We start from the raw sequence: 18036 nt of genomic DNA, 5'->3' as shown, positions 1-18036 counted from the left end.
CTGGTACCAAGAATTAACCAATCAGACACAACCTTATTATGTGACCTGACCAGTAATATGCAACTCTATTATATGACCTATATATTTATGGTTCAAGACAGGGCATTCACACCCAGACAGCTGATGTGTTGGCTGCTGTCATTTTTTTATTTGACAATTTAAGGGAAAAGAGGTCAATGCCCCTGACTAAATAATCAGGTATTGCATGTTTTAAAAATCAAGTCAAGCAGAAATGCCATGCCAACTTGGCGAGCTCACAGTAAACACCCCATCACTATGACCTTTGATAGCGAGGTGAGGAGCCGGGTAAACAAGGGGGCAGCCCTGCTCTAATCAGGAGAGGCGATTCTTAGGCAGAGATGTAAAATTCAGGCTCAAGGAGTTTGTGGGCCTTGTGCAGAACTCAGTTCTGCTCTTTCTCAGTTCCTCGTAGGCCATCTTAGCCATTACTGATGTCTGGTGTGTGAGAGCCCATGATGACAAATCATGGAAAAGACTGAAGCAATTATCCAGTTAATTTAGGCTGAGCACCTATATTATCAACTCTGCAAAAATGGGCTACTGCTAACAATAGAACTCACCTATTAATATTACGGCTGTGTAATAAAAATGTGATGGAAAGCAGAGGGTGATCGGGTCCTGAAGTCTACATGTACTTCTGACAATGAACAGCCCAGATAAATTGTGACAGGTAATGATTAACTTAAAGTGCCTGAACGCGTCTGAGCCTTGCAGAATAAAATACGTAAATCTAAGCATGGCCATCAGCGCAGTGGGAGCTGGTGGAGTATTTCCAATGTCTGTTTTCTTTTACCAGTACCCTACATCAGGCGAAGGGTAGAGACGTGGTTCCAGGCACAGGCTCTGGGGCCAGGGGCCTGGGGCCAAATCTCAGGCCTGGTGTGTCCTAGCTGCATATACTTGGACACCTGGGCAAGGTGTGTGTGTGTGTGTGTGTGTGCGCGCCTTACAACACAAAACACCCGGTTTACTGTGAGAACAAAAAGGGGTCAGGATGAAAATGTAAAATGCTAAGCACAGAGTGAGTGCTCAGTGGATGACAGATAACTGCCACCAACATCATATCATCATCATCACGGCCTCGTGTTTACAACCAACTGCTTGGATATGAGCACAAGAAATAATCTGGCTTCTTGTGTGATAGAAGTGTTAAGTAGATTTGGTACACAAACATGTCCTAGTCGACTATAAGAAAGTGGCTGTTTCCTTATCATGTTTCAGAAATAGGGTTTTTTGATGTTTTCTTTAAGGCTGGTGATTTAGCTGTGTGTGCGGTGGAAGGAACAGATGTTTTTTGGGTGTTTTTTTTTTAATCCTCACCTGAGGATATTTTTTTCAATTTCTTTTCAGAGAGAGTGGGGGGAGAGAGAGAGAGAGAGAGAGAAATATTGATGTGAGAGAGACACACTGATTGGTTGTCTCCGCTTGCACCCTGGGGATCCAGCCTATAACTAAGATATGTGTTCTTGGCCAGAATCGAACCCAGAACCCTTTAGTCCTCGGGCCGATACTCTAACCACTGAGCCAAACCGGCCAGGGCGACACATGTTTTTAGTCACATGGACTTGGGCTTGAATTCCAGCTCTACTCCTGACCAGGTGAGTAGCCTGGGGCAATCTGCTTCACCTCCCTGAGCCTCAGTGGCCTTATCTGAAAAATGGGGATACAATTCCTGGGTTTCAGGGAGGATTAAGTGTCAGATAACATTTGAAAAGCACCAGGCACATGTATGTCCCACTCCTGTTAGTTCCCACTCCTAGTGGGAAAGGATGAGCTCCTGGGAATTTTAAGGGAGCATTTTAAACTGCCTTACAACACAAACACCTAGCTCCCAGGTGGCTGGGTCTAGAGTTTCAGCAAATGTCCACCGCACAGTTAAATCACAGCAGTTGATCTGGGCCATGGGGGTCACTTAATTCAGCAGAAAAGCCCCGAATGACATGAGAGCGAAGAGAATCTTCTGAGAAGGTGTAAGTCACTCTGCCGATACAGGGTATTGTCATCAGTGGCTAATTCCTAAAGCAGGTTAAATCTGTGGCAGGTGTCCCTGCCAGAATTGTCCTAGAGGTGGCGGGCTGCAGCATCTGGGGTACACCCAGCAAACGGTTGCCTGGGTGTTTCTTGTTCCCTCAACACAGTCAGAATGGCTTCCCAGCACGTTCCGCAGGTCTCGCCTTAATTCCCACCCCCCGGAACCATGGCAGCGTGGCTTTGGGATGATGGTGTCTCCGGGGCTCTGGCTTCAGCATCTCAGCTGCCAGCTAGTCCTCTTTGGGGTTCTGAGGGGCTTCTGCTTTGGCTGGGCCAACCTGACAAGGGAAGGCCTGGGGAAGAGGGTAGGAAAGTGGAGTGGCCTGTGGAGGAAACCCCTGTCTGAAGAGGGGTCTGGGGCGGGCAAGAGGCAGTTTCCCTGCAAAAGGGGGAGGGCAGAACGGGCTGCCCTGAAGTGCTGAGGGGGACAAGGATTGCTTGTCCTTGTTGCTGCTGCAGCGTCTGTAGTAGCAAAAATCTAGAACCAACCAGAATGCCCATCGCTTAGGGCATGGCTCACTGAGTGCAAATGCACGCATGCTATTGTGGAAAGTTATTCAACAATTAGAGAGCTAGTTAGAGCTCTGTTCCTTCACCAGGAGGAATGTCCGTGCTTCAAGGAGAGCGAAGTGCAGAAAAATGTATGTAAAAATAACCCCCTGATGTGTGCAAATAACAACGGCCTGGATTCATTATCTGTTGCGTAAGCCATTGCCTGGGCTAAGCGCTTCTTATGTATTAACTTATATGAATCTCCCCCAAACCCGATGTGGGTGTTAGCATTGTTCTGACCCTACGGGGAAATGATTCTGAGGCCTAGAGGTGCCTGTGGACATACAGCTGCTAAGAGAGTGGAGTCAGAATTTTCAACAGGATTGCAGCCGGAGCTCGTGACCGCTTTTCTGTACTGTTACTCAGTTATGTTTGTCCGAGCACAGAGAAAGCCGTGGAAGAATTTATGTCAGAGCCAGGTTGTCAGTGGTTAGCTGGAGGAGGTAAGACCATATCCTCCAATAATATGGGGAAATGTATAATTTTCTATGCTTTTATCTATGATTACCGCAAACATGAAAAGTGGATGTGTACGTGGCCGAGTTCAGAAGGGAGTGGAAACAAATGAAAACTTTGATTTAATAGGAAATGAGACTACGGTCAATGTAAACCTTGAGTTTTATTTATTATTTTAGTTTTGTTCTAGCAATAACATGATTTTCTTTTTAATCCTCACCCAGGGATATTTTTTCCACTGCTTTTCAGAGTGGAAGGGAGGGGGAGAGAGAGAAACATCGATGCGAGAGAGACCATCGATTGGTCGCCTCCCGCACGTGGGGATCGAGCCTGCAACCGAGGTATGTGCCCTTGGCCAGAATCCAACCCGGACCCTTCAGTCTGAGGGCCGACACTTTAACCACTGAGCAACCCAACTAGGCCAATAACATGATTTTTAAAAGGGAATAATCCATATGGCTAGACTAGTGATATGTAGGCTGGTCATTCCTGTTCTCTAAGTATGGTCTCCAGACCATTAGCATCAGCATCAGCTAGAAACTTGTTAAAAACGCAGATTCTCTGGGCCCACCACAGCTCTATCAGAAACGTCAGGGGAGGGCCCACGATCTGTGTTTTACCGAGCCTTCTAGGAGATTCTGTTGCATCAAAGTTTGAAAACCACTGGATAAACAAAAAAATGAACCAATACAACATTCCAAGGGAATGGAGGTGTAATGAAGGCAGAGTCTGCAGGAAAGACAGGGAGCACCCCTTTGCTAGTTTATGCCCCTGGCAGAATGTATTTGATTTTTTTACTTCCTCCGAAGGTGCTCAGATCATTTTGGCCCAGTCCAGCCTCTGACCATGGCTGGTCTCAAATGGTTCTGCCATTATTTTAGATGACTCAGTGTACCCAGTGCACTGGGAGATTCTGCCCCATTCCCCAATCTGGGTCAGACTACAGACTGAGGGCCACTGACTAATGGTCACAAAAATGATAACTAAATTGTTAGAGTTGTTAGCTGCTGCTGTTTCAGATCATTGAATGGATTCTGGGGCTAGGGTTTTTTAATTTGGTTAACCTCAGGGATCAAATTAACAGACACTTGATCAATCTCCTTTTGTTACAATGTGGCAATAGCCTTTTGACTGCCCTTTCCTTCCCGTTATAAAAGTAATATATGCTTATTTTAAAATTTCAGAAAATACAAGTAAATATAGAGAAGAAAATGTAAGTCACCTGTAATTCTATACCCCAGAGATAACGACTGTTAACATTAACTCTTAACACTTGAGATAGATCTTTCTAGGTTTTTAACAATATGCACACCCACTTATTTAAAATAAAAATGTGACCACACTATCAATTGTCTTTTTTTCACGTAACGACACAGCACAAACATCTTCCCAAGTCAATAAAATATTGATCACTTATAGTGACTGCAAAAATATTCCATGGTATAGATAAAATATTTTATTTAACTAGTTCCCATACTGATGCAAATTCTAATGTTTATTAATGCATATAATGTATGACTATAATTCACATACATGTATTATAAAACACTAGTCTGATTTTTTTTTTGGCCAAATTATTAAAACTGGTATTTTTGAAAAGGGGCTTTTCAGGATATTGATATATCGATATATTTTATGAAATTAGTCTCCCAAATGCCTCAATTTACATTCTTACCAGTTATGTACAGAAGTGCCTATTGCTCCAACCCCTTGGTGTTATCACTCTTTTCACCTTGCCTTTCTAGTGGGTCACACGTGTTTCTTCATTGTTTTTACTACCAATCTTCGATTACCCGTTCGGCAGACAAATACTTATCTTTATTTACTGGCAATTTATAGTTGCATCCTCCATTCTTTTGATGATTTTTCTACTGGGTCAATCTTTCCTTCACGTGGCACCTTACTGATGATGAGGTGGTTTCCCTGAATGCTTTCCTTTAGAATTACAGTCCATAGTAGCAGTTACTGACCAGTTATAAAAGCAGTAGGTGCAGTAGTGATCATGTTAAAAACAGCTAGCACTATTCTAAGTATGCTTACAATATGAACTAATTTAATCCTGACAACAACCCTTCAAAGGAGATACTATTTTTATACCCATCTTACAGATGAAGAAAGTGAAATCCAGGTCATAGTTCACACCTAGTGGAACAAGAGTCAGCACCTACAGCCAGTCTCCCAGAGCCTTTGCTCTTACCTTGTTGCACCTTGCTACCAACCTTCCACCATCCACATCCCGATCACCACCTCCACCATGACCCCCCCACACCCATTCCTGCTGCCTGCCATCATCGCTATAGTACTAACACTAAGATAAATGCTTTTCCTTTTTTATTCAGCATTCATTCAACAAATGTTGCTTTTGTTGGGGGCCTACTACACCCTTGACACTTTTTTTTTTTTAAATTTTATTTATTTATTTATTTATTTTTAAATATGTTTTTTATTGATTTCAGGGAGAGAAAGGGAGAGGAGAGAGAGAGGCAGGAACATCAATGATGAGAATCATTGATCAGCTGCCTCCTGCACGCCCCCTACCGGGCATGGAGCCAGCAACCTGAGCATGTGCCCTGACGGAAAGCAAACCGTGATCTCCTGGATCATGGGTCGATGCTCAACTGGTGAGCCATGCCCGTTGGGCTCCTTGACACCATTTTAGTTGCTGATATAACATGAAACAAAGCCAACGAAGCTCCTTGCCTTGATGAAGCTAACAGTTTAGTGGGGATATAGACCAACAAAAGTTATATACAGTTCAGATGGTGTAGCTCAGGAGTTGAGCACCGACCTATGATCCAGGAGATCATGGTTCAATTCCCAGTCAGGGCACAAGCCCAGGTTGGGGCTCGATCCCCAGTGGGGGCCATGCAGGAGGCAGCCGATCAATGACTCATCTCTGATGTTTCTATCTCTCTCTCCTTCTCCCTCTCCCTTTCTTTCTCTGAAATCAATAAAGACAAAAATATTTTTTAAAAAGTTATATACATAACTACCTATGTACTATAAGTATATACATAACTACTTCAAAATATGGTGCTATAATATGTTACCTCACTTAATTCTTATGGCAACCACATGAGTTAAGTGCGTTATCATCCCCATTTTGTAGATTAGGAAACCCGAGCTAGAAAGGTTGAATATCTTGCCCAAAGTCACATAGCTAAGAGTTTGCAGAGCCTGCGTCTGTGCCTTCAGACTCTTTCTCCCTCAATATTCTTGTAAATTCATCTAAGGGTGAGGAGGGCACATCTGCCACGTGCCGCCTTTCCAAACCATGTGCTCCTGTTTTTGAAGATGAGAGGAGGGAGTTCTGTGAATGAAAATCTTTTTCTTTTTTTTGTGGTTTCTAGTTCCTCCCAAATTAACTCGCTCCAGGATCCAGTGGTCATCTTTGTTGATATCAAGATAAAGTACTAATACACCTAGAATTAGTTCAGGATGACTGCAAGACAAAGATGGGATGAAGAAGGTATAACTCTGGGGTACCCCTCTCTTTCTCTGCCTCTCTCTTTCTGTCTCTCTCTCTCTTTATACATTCCCCTAGAGAACTGAAGACATTTCATTGACGAGGAGATGGTAAAATCTCTCCCTACACACACACACTCCCTCCCTCTCTCTCTCTCATTTGTTTTAAAATTATGTGAACTAGCTGAACCCATTTGGCTGTATTTCTTCAATTACGGGATTTAATCTCTGTTGTCTGACAGCTTTTCAAAAGAAAATAGCCTCACTGAATCCTCAGGAACTACAAACAACACACATTAAAAACCAAACAGAAGGAAGGCACCACTTACCTCAAAATACCTAAAAAAAGCCTTTTTCTCATAAAGTATATTTTTGAGGCCGTAAATGAAATACACACTGCTTAATAAAACCCACACTTGAGTGTGAAGGCAGTAAAAAGACAAACAGAACAAGTGACTGATGTTCCAAGAGTTCAATTGCAAATAGTAAAAATGTACCTATGGCTAGTTATGTTAAAATGTCCTTTTACATGAATTAAATTGATATAAACCCAAGAGTGCTTGTTAATTGTTATTATTTATAAAGTAGTGAAAGTGCACAGAGCCATGTACAGGTTATAATTTCCCCCTGGAAAGGCTTTACTTGTTTACACATGAAGTCAGTACCTGAGAAAGCAAAGTCTGCCCGAGGATTCACCAAATACCAGCACCCAATGGGGCACCGGTGTTTGAAAATACCTTCTGAAATCAGGTAGGTTTTATGGATTCATTTCACTACAAAACAGATAGCTTACTTTGTTTCTGATTCTATAAAAGCAATAGCTTATCCATGTAAAACATTCAGACTATAATGAAAAGAACATAGGCCATTATTAAACCACAGAAATTATCCTTAATCTTACTCTTGAGGATAATTTCTAATATTTTGGCATATTTCTGTCCATAATAATAAGTTTTATGGTCAGGTATAGTCTAATAAGTTTGAAGACCTAGTTAAAATGGGTAAATCCCTAAAAACAGATGACAAGTCAAAACTGGTATAGAGGAGAAACACTATAGAGTTTGAATATGTCAGTGTGTGTTAAATAATTTGAAATGACAAAGACCTGTCCTTCTCAAAAATCTCCAGGCCCAGATGGTTTTATTGGAATGTTTTACCAAATCTTTAAGGAATATTAATTTTTATCTCGTAAATGGTTTGGGAAATAGAAAAAGGGCATCATTTTATAAGGCTACCATCCGCCTTATTCCAAAATTAAATGAGGACGACACATGAATGAAAATAAGAGGCCAATTTTATTTATTAATGTGGATTCAAAAAGTCTATATAAAATATTAACTTAGTTGTAGATTTAAAAATAATACACCAAGATTGCCCTGTCCAGCCGGCGTAGCTCAGCAGCTGGGCACTGACCTAGGATCCAGGAGATGGAGGGGCACACTCCTGGGTTGCGGGCTCGGTCCCCAGCAGGGGGCAGCTGATCCATGACTCTCTCATCACTGATGTTTCTCTCTCCCCCTCTACCTTCCTCTCTCTGAAATCAATAATAATATATTTTTTAAAAAGAAAAGAGAAAGAAAAAAAAAGATCACCCTGACTGGTTTGGCTCAGTGGTTAGAGTGTCGGCCTGCAGACTGAAGGGTCTCGGGTTCGACTCCGGCCAAGGGCAGGTACCTCGGTTGCAGGCTCCATCCCTGACCCAGTAGGAGCCATTCGGGAGGTGACCAATCGATGTCTCTCTCTCACATCAATTTTTCTCCCCTTCCCCCCCATCCCTTCCACTTTCTCTAAAAAGCAATGGAAGAAATATCCTTGGGTGAGGATAGGTAAATAAATAAATAAAAATAATACATCAAGATTTATCTCAGGCATACAGCATCACTCAACAGAAAATTCATGTATATATGTTGTTAGTGTATTAACAGACTAATGGAGAAAAAATTTTGTGATGATATCAATCAAGATTAAAAAATACATTTGATAAGGTTCAACACAAATTTATGATAAAAGAAATCTTAGCACCAGGAATAGCAGGAAATTTTCTTAATTTATAAAGGTTATTTATACTAAGAATCTATCATAAGTATTATAGTTATTGGAGAAGTTTAAGAGTCAATTGTCTTTAAGATAAAATTAAGACAAGGATGCTCACTATTACCAGTGGAGGTCTTGGCTGAGACCAAAGAAAAGGCAAAGAAATAATAAGAAAGAGGGTTAGAAGGGGTGGTGGATTATATTTTCTTCTTATTTGTTTTAATCCTTACTGAGTATGTGTTTTTATTGATTTAGAGAGAGAGGGAGGGAGAGGGAGAGGGGGAGGGAGGGAGAGAGAGAGAGAGAGAGAGAGGAAGAGGGAGAGGGAGAAAGAGAGAGAGGAGGGAGGGAGGGAGGGAGGGAGGGAGGGAGGGAGGGAGGGAGGGAGGGAGGGAGGGAGGGAGGGAGGGAAATGTCGCTCATTTGCCTCCCATGTGTGCCCTCACCGGCAACTGAACCCATAACCTAGATCTGTGCCTCACCGGAAATCAAACCCGCAACCTTTCGTTGCATGGGCCAGCACTCCAACCACCTGAGCTTCAAAAAACAAAAAACACACAAACCCTTCATTTTTATGGTTGACACTATTACAGATGTCCCCACCCCGCCGCCCCCGGCCCTGGCCATCACACACGGCTGGCTGTGTCTGCGGGTTCCGCACGGACGTTCTTTGGCTGAGCCCGTCACCCTCCAGCACTCTCCCTGTCCCGCCTCCTGCAAGAGGATTACATTTGCCTGTTCTACGCCACGTGATTTGCTGAGCTTTTCTCTAGAAGGAACAAACTTTCTGTTCTGTTGTCATCAGACTTGACCCTCTGATGGGTTTGGGCCGATGAACATGAACGGGGTTGGCAGGGTGCCGGTTCTGAGCAGCTGCTCTAACAGCCATCCTTTGGATTTGCTCACTCCCTTGTGCTTTCCCTCTGCCACAAGAATGGCATGTCCCTGATTATGGCTGCTTCTTCAGCCTGGATTCCAGAACAAGAAAACACGCAGAGCAGAGCTGCAGCCAACATGTATTCAACATGTTACATGGGTGAGAAATAAATTTTTGTTCTTATAAATTACTGAGATCTGGGTGTTGGTTGTTACCATACCATTAGCTTAGTGAGAGCTAATTAATACAGAAGAGATAAAACTGTCTTTGTTTGCACATGATATGATCATTTATCAGAAAGACTCACAGAATCAAAAGACACACCATTAGAACCAGAACAAGAACTGAGTGATTATTGCATACAACATCAATCCCCCTTTTTTAGCACTAACAACAGCCAATCAGGAAACATAATAAATAATAATATATCATTCCCACAACCAAGAAATCTATTAAATATCTAAGAGTCAATTAATTATATTAATAAAATAATATACAGAGTATCTACAGAGGAAGCAAAAAGCTTAAAAATATTAATTCAGATAATCTGAATAAATAAACATTCTATGCTTTTGGGTGAGACAATATTATACTATAAAAACCTCAATTCTCCCACGTAATCTAGAAATTCAATACAATACAATAAAAATTCCATTGAGGAAAATGTTAACAACTTACTTTAAAACTTATTTGGAGGAATAAAAGTTTATGAATGGCCAAGTCAAGATGAAAAAGCATGACTAGAAAGGGGGTTTGCCCCACTAGCTATTAAAATGGGTGACAAAGCCACAGTAACAAAAACAGTGGTGCATTGGTGGAAAAAAACCAAAAGCCCACAGATAAATAGGCCAATAAAATAGAACAGAGAGCTCAGACACTGACCTATATGTATAAGCGGAAACCTAAATATGATGAAAAGAATGTCACAAGTCAATACTTAGCAGCTTATATTGGGAAAACTGGCTCATTACAGAGGCAGAAATAAAACTGGGTAATTGCCTCGCATAACATACAACAGTGGACTCCACATGGATTAAAGACCTAAGAAGAAAATGTAAACTATAAAGTTAGTGGAGCACTATATAAAAGAATATCTTGGTGACATAAGGGCAGGGAAAAGCTTTTCAAACAAAATTTTGAAAACAGCAAAGTACTAATGACTTTGAGTCCATCGACATTAAGGCTTTTTGTTCAAAGAAGACACCATGGACAAATTCATTACACAGATGGCAATATGGAAAAAATATTAAAAATGTCTAAAATCCCCAAGAGCTAAATTAGTAACACAGGTAGCTGCTGCAAGTCAATAAGAGAAAGGAGGCAAACCCAACAGAAAAACGGGCAAAGGATGCCAACAGGCAATTTCCAGAAATTATGCCTCAAATCATTAATATTCCAAGAAATGCACATTAAAATGAATAATCTCCTTATATTTATTAGACTGATAAATGTTAGAAAGATGGATAAGGCCAAGTGTTGATGCAGATGTGGGGATAGAGAAGCCTCATCATTATCAAATGGGCTACAGCAGCCCTTCTAGAGAGCATCTGGCACTACTTAGTCAAATTAAGAATATACATACTCCAAACACAGCAATTCTACCCCTAGGTATGTATTTCAAAGAAAATCTTGCATGGATCCTTAAGAAGATGTTCATGAGGAGATTTATTGCAAGGTTATTTGTAGCGGTGGAAAGTTGAATGCAACCTATGAGTCCTGTCACTGAGAGAGCAGTTAGATAAAATGTTGAGTTCACACACTTTGGGGTACTAGGCAGCATTTAGAAAGAATGAATTAGATGTACACACAGCAGCATGGCAGAATTTTAAAAACATAGTATGAGTGAAAAAACAACAATGAGATATGTAGTATGACAGTTTCATAAATTAAAAACACATTATAAAACAACACCTATTTTGCAATATGCCTATGTATAAAAGCACATGTCAACACATTAGAATGGTTGACTAAGATGGTGATGGGACCTAAATAGGTACTTAAAAATCATTCTTAGGTCTATACCCAGAGATAATAGCTGTTGACGTTTTTTGTATTTTTTCATCTACAATAATAGTGGCTATCATTTATAGATCACTTATGGTGGGGCAGGACTATGCTAATTAATTTACACACTTTATCCATTTAATTCTCCTAATAACCTCAGGATGGACCTAGAGGGTATTATGCTCAATGAAATAAGTCAGAGAAGGACAAATACCACATGATCTCACTTATATGTGCAATCTAAAGGACAAAATAAACAAAATCTATAAATACACTCATAGATACAGAGAATTAGACTCATGGTTGCCAGAGGAAAGGGGGTTGGAGGGACTCGGTGAAAAAGGTGACACGATTAAGAAGTACGGACTGGTTGTCACAAAACAGTCACAGGGATGTAAACTACAGAATAGGGAGTACAGTCAATATTGTAATAACTATGTGTGGTGCCAGGTGTACAGGAAATATTGTGGGGAGCACTATGTGAAGTGTATGGTTGTATGACACTGTGCTGTACACCTGAAACTAATACAAAATAATATTGAATGTGAACTGTAAAAAAAAAGATATTTATTCTTAAGAAAAATAATCTGAATTTGCACTACTGGAGTTTTCCCTTTTCATATACGAAGCCCTTCATGAAGTCATTTAACTCTTTTGCATTCTGTAGGAGAGAAACACTGAAGCACTGGCCTCAGACACACGTAGCTTTGAGTCCTAGTCCCATCCCTGTGCGAACCTGACACGTTGCTTAACGCTCCCGAGCCTGTTTCCTCCGTGAGACAATACGGGCGAGACTAACTACCGGACCTGGAACAGGGGTCACAGCATCAGGCACATCCCGGGTGCTTAGAAACAGTAGCGATGGCGATGACGGCTCATTCACTCCACAGCCTTAAAGAGTCTTCTAAGAACCAAGCCCGGTTTAAGGCACAGAGGCCACAGCCAGCTTCACGGAATCCTAGTCCTCGTGCAGACGCGTGTGTAAGTGGTTGGTGAGCAGGCTGAGCGGAGCTGCTGCGCATGAACAGGAGTCTGTTTCAAGATCATGGGTTACCCCCTTAGCTTCACTGTTTCCTGACAAAGGGCTCTAAAAGATCACATAATCCCAGCCTCTCTCACCTTGTAACCTCAAAGCGAAGCGATTTTCTCCTGAACAGAGAAATCCTGAGGGAGGGAGAAGAGCGTGCTGGTCTCAGTGGAACAGCAGGCTGCTATCTTGGTGTGCAGAGGTTGTTACTGTCGCTGTTTTCTAACCATCTCGCGGGTTTGTGATTAAGGTCATAATGTCATCCTGCGCTGACGTTCTGCTTTGGAAAACAATGTAAATAGGTATTTTCCACACCCGTACCGTTTTTATAAGCAAATAATTATCTGCCTACACCTGTTGGCGTGGGAGGGCGATAGAACCAACGCTGTTTCCTCCTCCTGCAAATCTGAACACAGCCCAACCCGCTACGCTTTCACCCTTCCCCAGCAGAAAGGCAGGTGTGCAAAGAGCTGGAAAGTGTGTCCCTGCAGGTAAGAAAAGCAGGGCTTTAAATGCACAATTTCCAAAAAGAAGCTTCACTCATTTCATTATAACTGATGGAAATTGTATGAAATTTTATTTAGTAGAGATGTGTCTTAACTTACTGAGTATGGGGCTAAATAGTACATGTATATAAATTCTGAGCCAATTAAGCTTTTAAGTACACAAGGGAGGGTTTGATCCTTAAAGCCACTCTAGTGTTGTTTTTAATAAGTAAAACCACACTGTTTTTCTTTCATGTAAATTCAGATTTACATACGTATTAACATTTTGAAATTTAAAATTACTAAAATTAATAAAAAACCTCAGATATTGAATGTTTTTCCCCTGAATTGTGTTAATCTATTTTTTGTTTTTACTTTTTTAAAAACTATGTTTTTATTGATTTCAGAGAGAGGAAGGTAGAGGGAGAGAAAGAGAAACATCAATGATGAGAGAGTCACTGACCAGCCGCCCCCTGCACGCCTCCGACCGGAAATCAAACTGTAACCTCCTCACTCATAGTCGACGCTCGACCACTGAGCCATGCTGGCCGGGCTGTTTTCACTTTTTAACTCTCTTTTTGCCATTAATTTTCCAGGATAATATTCCAACAATAAGCATGTGCAATCTTTATAATGAGAAAAAGATTTTAAAAATAAATAAAAGTAATATATAATAAGCACAACATATTTATTTTCCTAAATCATCTTAAATTAACTTCATATGAATATTTTCCAAAAAAAAATGTGGACCATCAAAGCTTAGAAACAGGCTGGGAATCATTTCATCTAGTTTCCCCAACTTCAGTTATTTGCACATCAACTTCATGCTTTTTGCCAAAATCTGTGTCTGACCTTTATCATATATATTTTAAATCATCATTTTTACTTCAAAAGATTAATTGAAAATGAAATTCTATATCTCAGTCCTATCCGGACAATGATCATAATTTGGCATCAAGGAAAGGAAAGCAAAAATAAATATAATTAACATAAAAATATTAAATTCCAGCCAAATACCATTTCTTATTCAAAGGTCCTGATCCTGAGGTATGTTCGCTTGTCACTTAAAAAGGAAGATTAGTGGGAGTTTGAGGGGGTTAAAGATAATCCAGCACTGAGCAAGGGTTTCTCTGTGATAATCAGAAACGCTAATGTAGAACTGAAAAGGGAATTACGCTGTGAAAGTGACTCCGTATCACTTAATCTTGTCGCGCTCGCTACTTCCAAACCCGTCTGTGTCTCCCAAGCTCTGGAGACCATTGGTCTGAACTAGTTCAGGCAAGTGGAGTGAGTACCAGTCCTCCTGAAAGATCTCCAGAACGGCAGGCTTCACAGTTGTTTTGTTCATAATTCTTTACAGTGATGACCCAGGTGACCATACATCCCTGTTAAAGCCCAGCCCAACTTTACACTGTCGTCCCAGCATAGTCATTAATGACATTCCCTTTTACACTCCCATGTGTCCTGATTTGGGACAGTCCACTATATAGTCACCCGGTGGGTCGCTCACCTGTCCATCTTCTGAGCGCCTGCTCTCGGCCTGCCTCTGGGATAACGACAGCTCCCAGCCTCCAAAGGACTCAGGGAGGGAAGATCAGGGCGAGGAGGGGAAGGGAACCACTTAGGGACAACGCAAGTGATGAGGGTCACACATAGGTCTACACCATATGCTGTTGCAGTCACAGGGAAGGAGGACAGAAGAATCAGAGGAACACGGCAGGTTCCTCAGTGAAAAGGGCAAGATCAGCTGATCAGTGATGTGAGAACAATGAATCAGCTCTGTGGAGGCAGGTAGGTCTTTCCCTTTAAGCAATGTTTTAATTGCATTCGTACACGTTCAGGGAACTATATGTGTGGTACAGATTCAAGTGGGAAAACACATAAAGTTTCCGAATCACATTTCTTCAGTGGTTATAGCAAAACCTGCTCTACCTGGTGAATCTTGAAATAGACAGATAAAAATGTTTGCAGAGGAAGAATACTCTCCACAATTACCAGTTTTAAATCACCAATCGGATATTACTTCCTTGCTTAAAACCCTCCATGCGCTGATCACTGTTCTCAGAATAAACTTCCACCCTCCTTCCCCTGGCCACAAGCTCTGCCTTGGTCTGCAGCCGCAGCTCCTGCTGTCCTCTGGCTAGCTCACTACACTTTGGCCACCTTGAAAAATGCCAAGTTCTTTCCCACTTGCTGTCTTTTCTTGAGCTTTGCTGTTCCCTCTGCCCGGAACACTGTTCCCCCAGTACTTTAAAAGTCTGGCTTGTACACAGGGAAAGCCCCCGAGAATGACACCAGCACAGGGGGAAGTGAGCGAAGCCAAGAGGTGAGCAGAGAGGATTCCTGCTGAGGTCATGGAGCACCCAGGCCATCAGAATGGAGACCCCTGCCTGCTCCACCCACTGCTGTGCCCCGGTGTCTGGAACCGGCCGGCATGCTGGGTGCTGGCCTTTTCCCTGCGGAATCACATTTGGCACCGTTGCAGGTCCCGTCATAAAGCCCAAGGACTATTCAAGCTAGAGAATGCACAGCCCACTTCTGTGCAGGGGATGAAAACAGCATCCAGTACATCTTCCTGGAGTATCGTTTATTACAAAATTTGATAGAACCAAAGACTTTAATAGGAACCCCCACAAACATGGGCGCTAAGGAGCAGGGGAGGGAAGGGACCCAGGAAAAAGTCCAGTCTGAAGTTTCGTCAGGTGGGGGCTGAGGGGTGGACCCAGAGCGAGGGCCGTCTCTCCTCTTGACCTCCAGGGGCTCCAGGCAGGTCCTCCAGGCAGGTCCTCCAAGCTCAGCAGGTTATTTTGGATGAGATGCTTCTGAAGGCCATGGGGATGCCCGATACCCTCTTGATGTGACTCCCGTGCAGTCATCCATTGAACCAAGTCCTCTCACCTGGCATACACAGTGTGTAGTCCTGGCACCGCTCTCACCAGCTGTTTGTGTCCAGCCTCCGGCTCATCTTCCCACCATGTGGCCGCCTCTGTGGAGCTTCGCACCTCTATGGCTCTGCCTTGGCCGCCCACGATTTTAAAACTTATAGCGGCATGACTTTTGTCCTTTTGAGAGGCTTCTTTTTCGTGGGCGGCCCGCAGCATATGCAACTGAAGACAAACCTGAAGACTCTCCTAGCCATCCCCTGACGGCCCTGGCTGTGCCCAGAGGGAGAGGCTGGGGTCCCACCATCAGGAGAGGCTGGGGTCCCACCTTCAGGAGGCACTGGGGTCCCACCGCCAGGAGAGGCTGGGGTCCCACCACCAGGAGAGGCTGGGGTCCCACCGCCAGGAGAGGCTGGGGTCCCACCGTCAGGAGAGGCTGGGGTCCCACCGTCAGGAGAGGCTGGGGTCTCATTATCAGGCTTCCCAACTCGGAGGCAGTTTTCATGGGTGGCTTTCTCTTGGGCTCCACCACTGCTGCTGGTGCTTCTGCTGGTGCTGGTGGTGGGGGAGCCCTCGGGGCCACTCTGGGGGGCTGGGCTGGGGGTGGTGGTCCTGGACTTTGGTAGGCTCAATGGGGCAGTGGTGGTCCTGGACACCAGGCTGGGTGGGGGGACGGTCATTGTCGACCACAGGTAGCTTGGGGGAATGGCAGGCTCTTTTTTGGTCTCTTCCCATAACAGGACCTCTTGGCTCAAGGAAGCACTGCCTGGGAGGGCAGGGGCAGGGCGGGGCCTTGCCCACACGGTGCGGCCCCTCATCCTGGTTTTCCTCATTCTTAGTATCAGGTATGTACCCATCACTCTGTCAAATTTTTTGTGCGTAATGGACTCCTGGATCTCCAGGTGGTTAAAACCAAGGTTTCCCATCATTTCCATTACCTCAGGGTCCAGGTCGCCACAGGGTGGCTCACAGTACGGTTCCAGGGCCGCCTCCTCGTCCTTGTTCACCCACGGGTGCTTCATAATCTCTTCCAGCGTCGGTCTTTGGCTGGGATCGAGATTCAATAATTTCATTAAAAGGCTTTTAGCTTCCCTTGACAAAAAGAATGGCACATAGAAATGTCCCTTCAGTATCTCCCTCTTCAGTTCCCCAATGTCATCCCCCTTAAACGGCACAACCCCCATCATCATTCTGTACAACAGCACCCCCAGGCTCCACACATCAGCCTTCTGCCCGTCGTAGGCTTGGCCCTGTAGGATTTCTGGGGCCATATAGGAGAGGGTGCCGCAGTAGGTGCTCAGTTTATAGTTATAAACTTCTTTGGCAAAGCCAAAGTCGGCTACTTTGAGAGTCACGTCACTGTCCACCAGGATGTTATCTGGTTTCAGGTCCCGGTGCACGATGCCCCGCTGGTGGCAGTGCTGCAGGGCCGATGCCACCTGCCGGAACGCTGCTCGCGCCTCCTGCTCGCTCATGCGGCCGTACAGCTCCAGATAGTCAGATAAGTCCCCGCCGCTGATGTGCTCCATGACGAGATAGAGCTTGTCCCGAGTGTCAATCACCTCGAACAGTTTTATTATATTCGGGTGGTTTACACTCTTAAGGCAATGAGCCTCTTGAAAATATCTAGAGAAGCCCCTCTGATTAATGGCCTTGATGACCACCTCTGCCCCGGTCAGCAAGTGCCGGGCCAGCCGCACCTCGGCTAGGGAGCCCTTGCCAAGGGCTTTCAAGAGGACATAGTCGCCCACATGGGGCCCCTCGCTGGCGAGGATGGCCAGTAGGTCATTAGCCATGGCAGCTTCAAAATAAGAACAAAAAAAGGAAAAAAAATAAAAAAAAAAATAAAAATAAAACAAAACAAAAAAATAAAATAAAATAATAAAATAAAATAAAAAATAAAAATAAAATAAATAAAATAAAATAAAAATAATAAAAATTAAAAAAAAAATGAGAAAAAAGAAGAGGAAACAAACAATGGCAAAAGCAAGCTAATGAGTCCAAGTCCAACAGGTCACCACAAATCAGCTCCCTGGGCTTTAAACGGACAAAAACCTCAGCCCAGCCAGGGCCTTATATAGGAGTGGTTGTGATTCCATCACAGTGGCACCTTATGAGGTCAGAGCAAGAAATGGACCAATCACGGCTGGGGAATGGTTGTGATTCCATCACAGTGGCGCCTTATGAGGTCAGAGCAAGAAA

At 43.3% G+C, this 18036-nt stretch overlaps 1 pseudogene; it reads right to left on the bottom strand.

Annotated features, from left to right (window-relative positions):
- Positions 1–14147: 14147 nt before the first annotated feature.
- On the bottom strand, positions 14148–17630 carry LOC148093186 (serine/threonine-protein kinase MARK2 pseudogene; annotated as a pseudogene).
- Between the last annotated feature and the right edge of the window lie 406 nt (positions 17631–18036).

Source organism: Miniopterus natalensis, chromosome 4, assembly GCF_054644295.1.
Source record: "Miniopterus natalensis isolate mMinNat1 chromosome 4, mMinNat1.hap1, whole genome shotgun sequence".
Taxonomy (NCBI): Eukaryota; Metazoa; Chordata; class Mammalia; order Chiroptera; family Miniopteridae; genus Miniopterus; species Miniopterus natalensis.
This window is presented reverse-complemented; position numbering and strand designations above follow the sequence as displayed.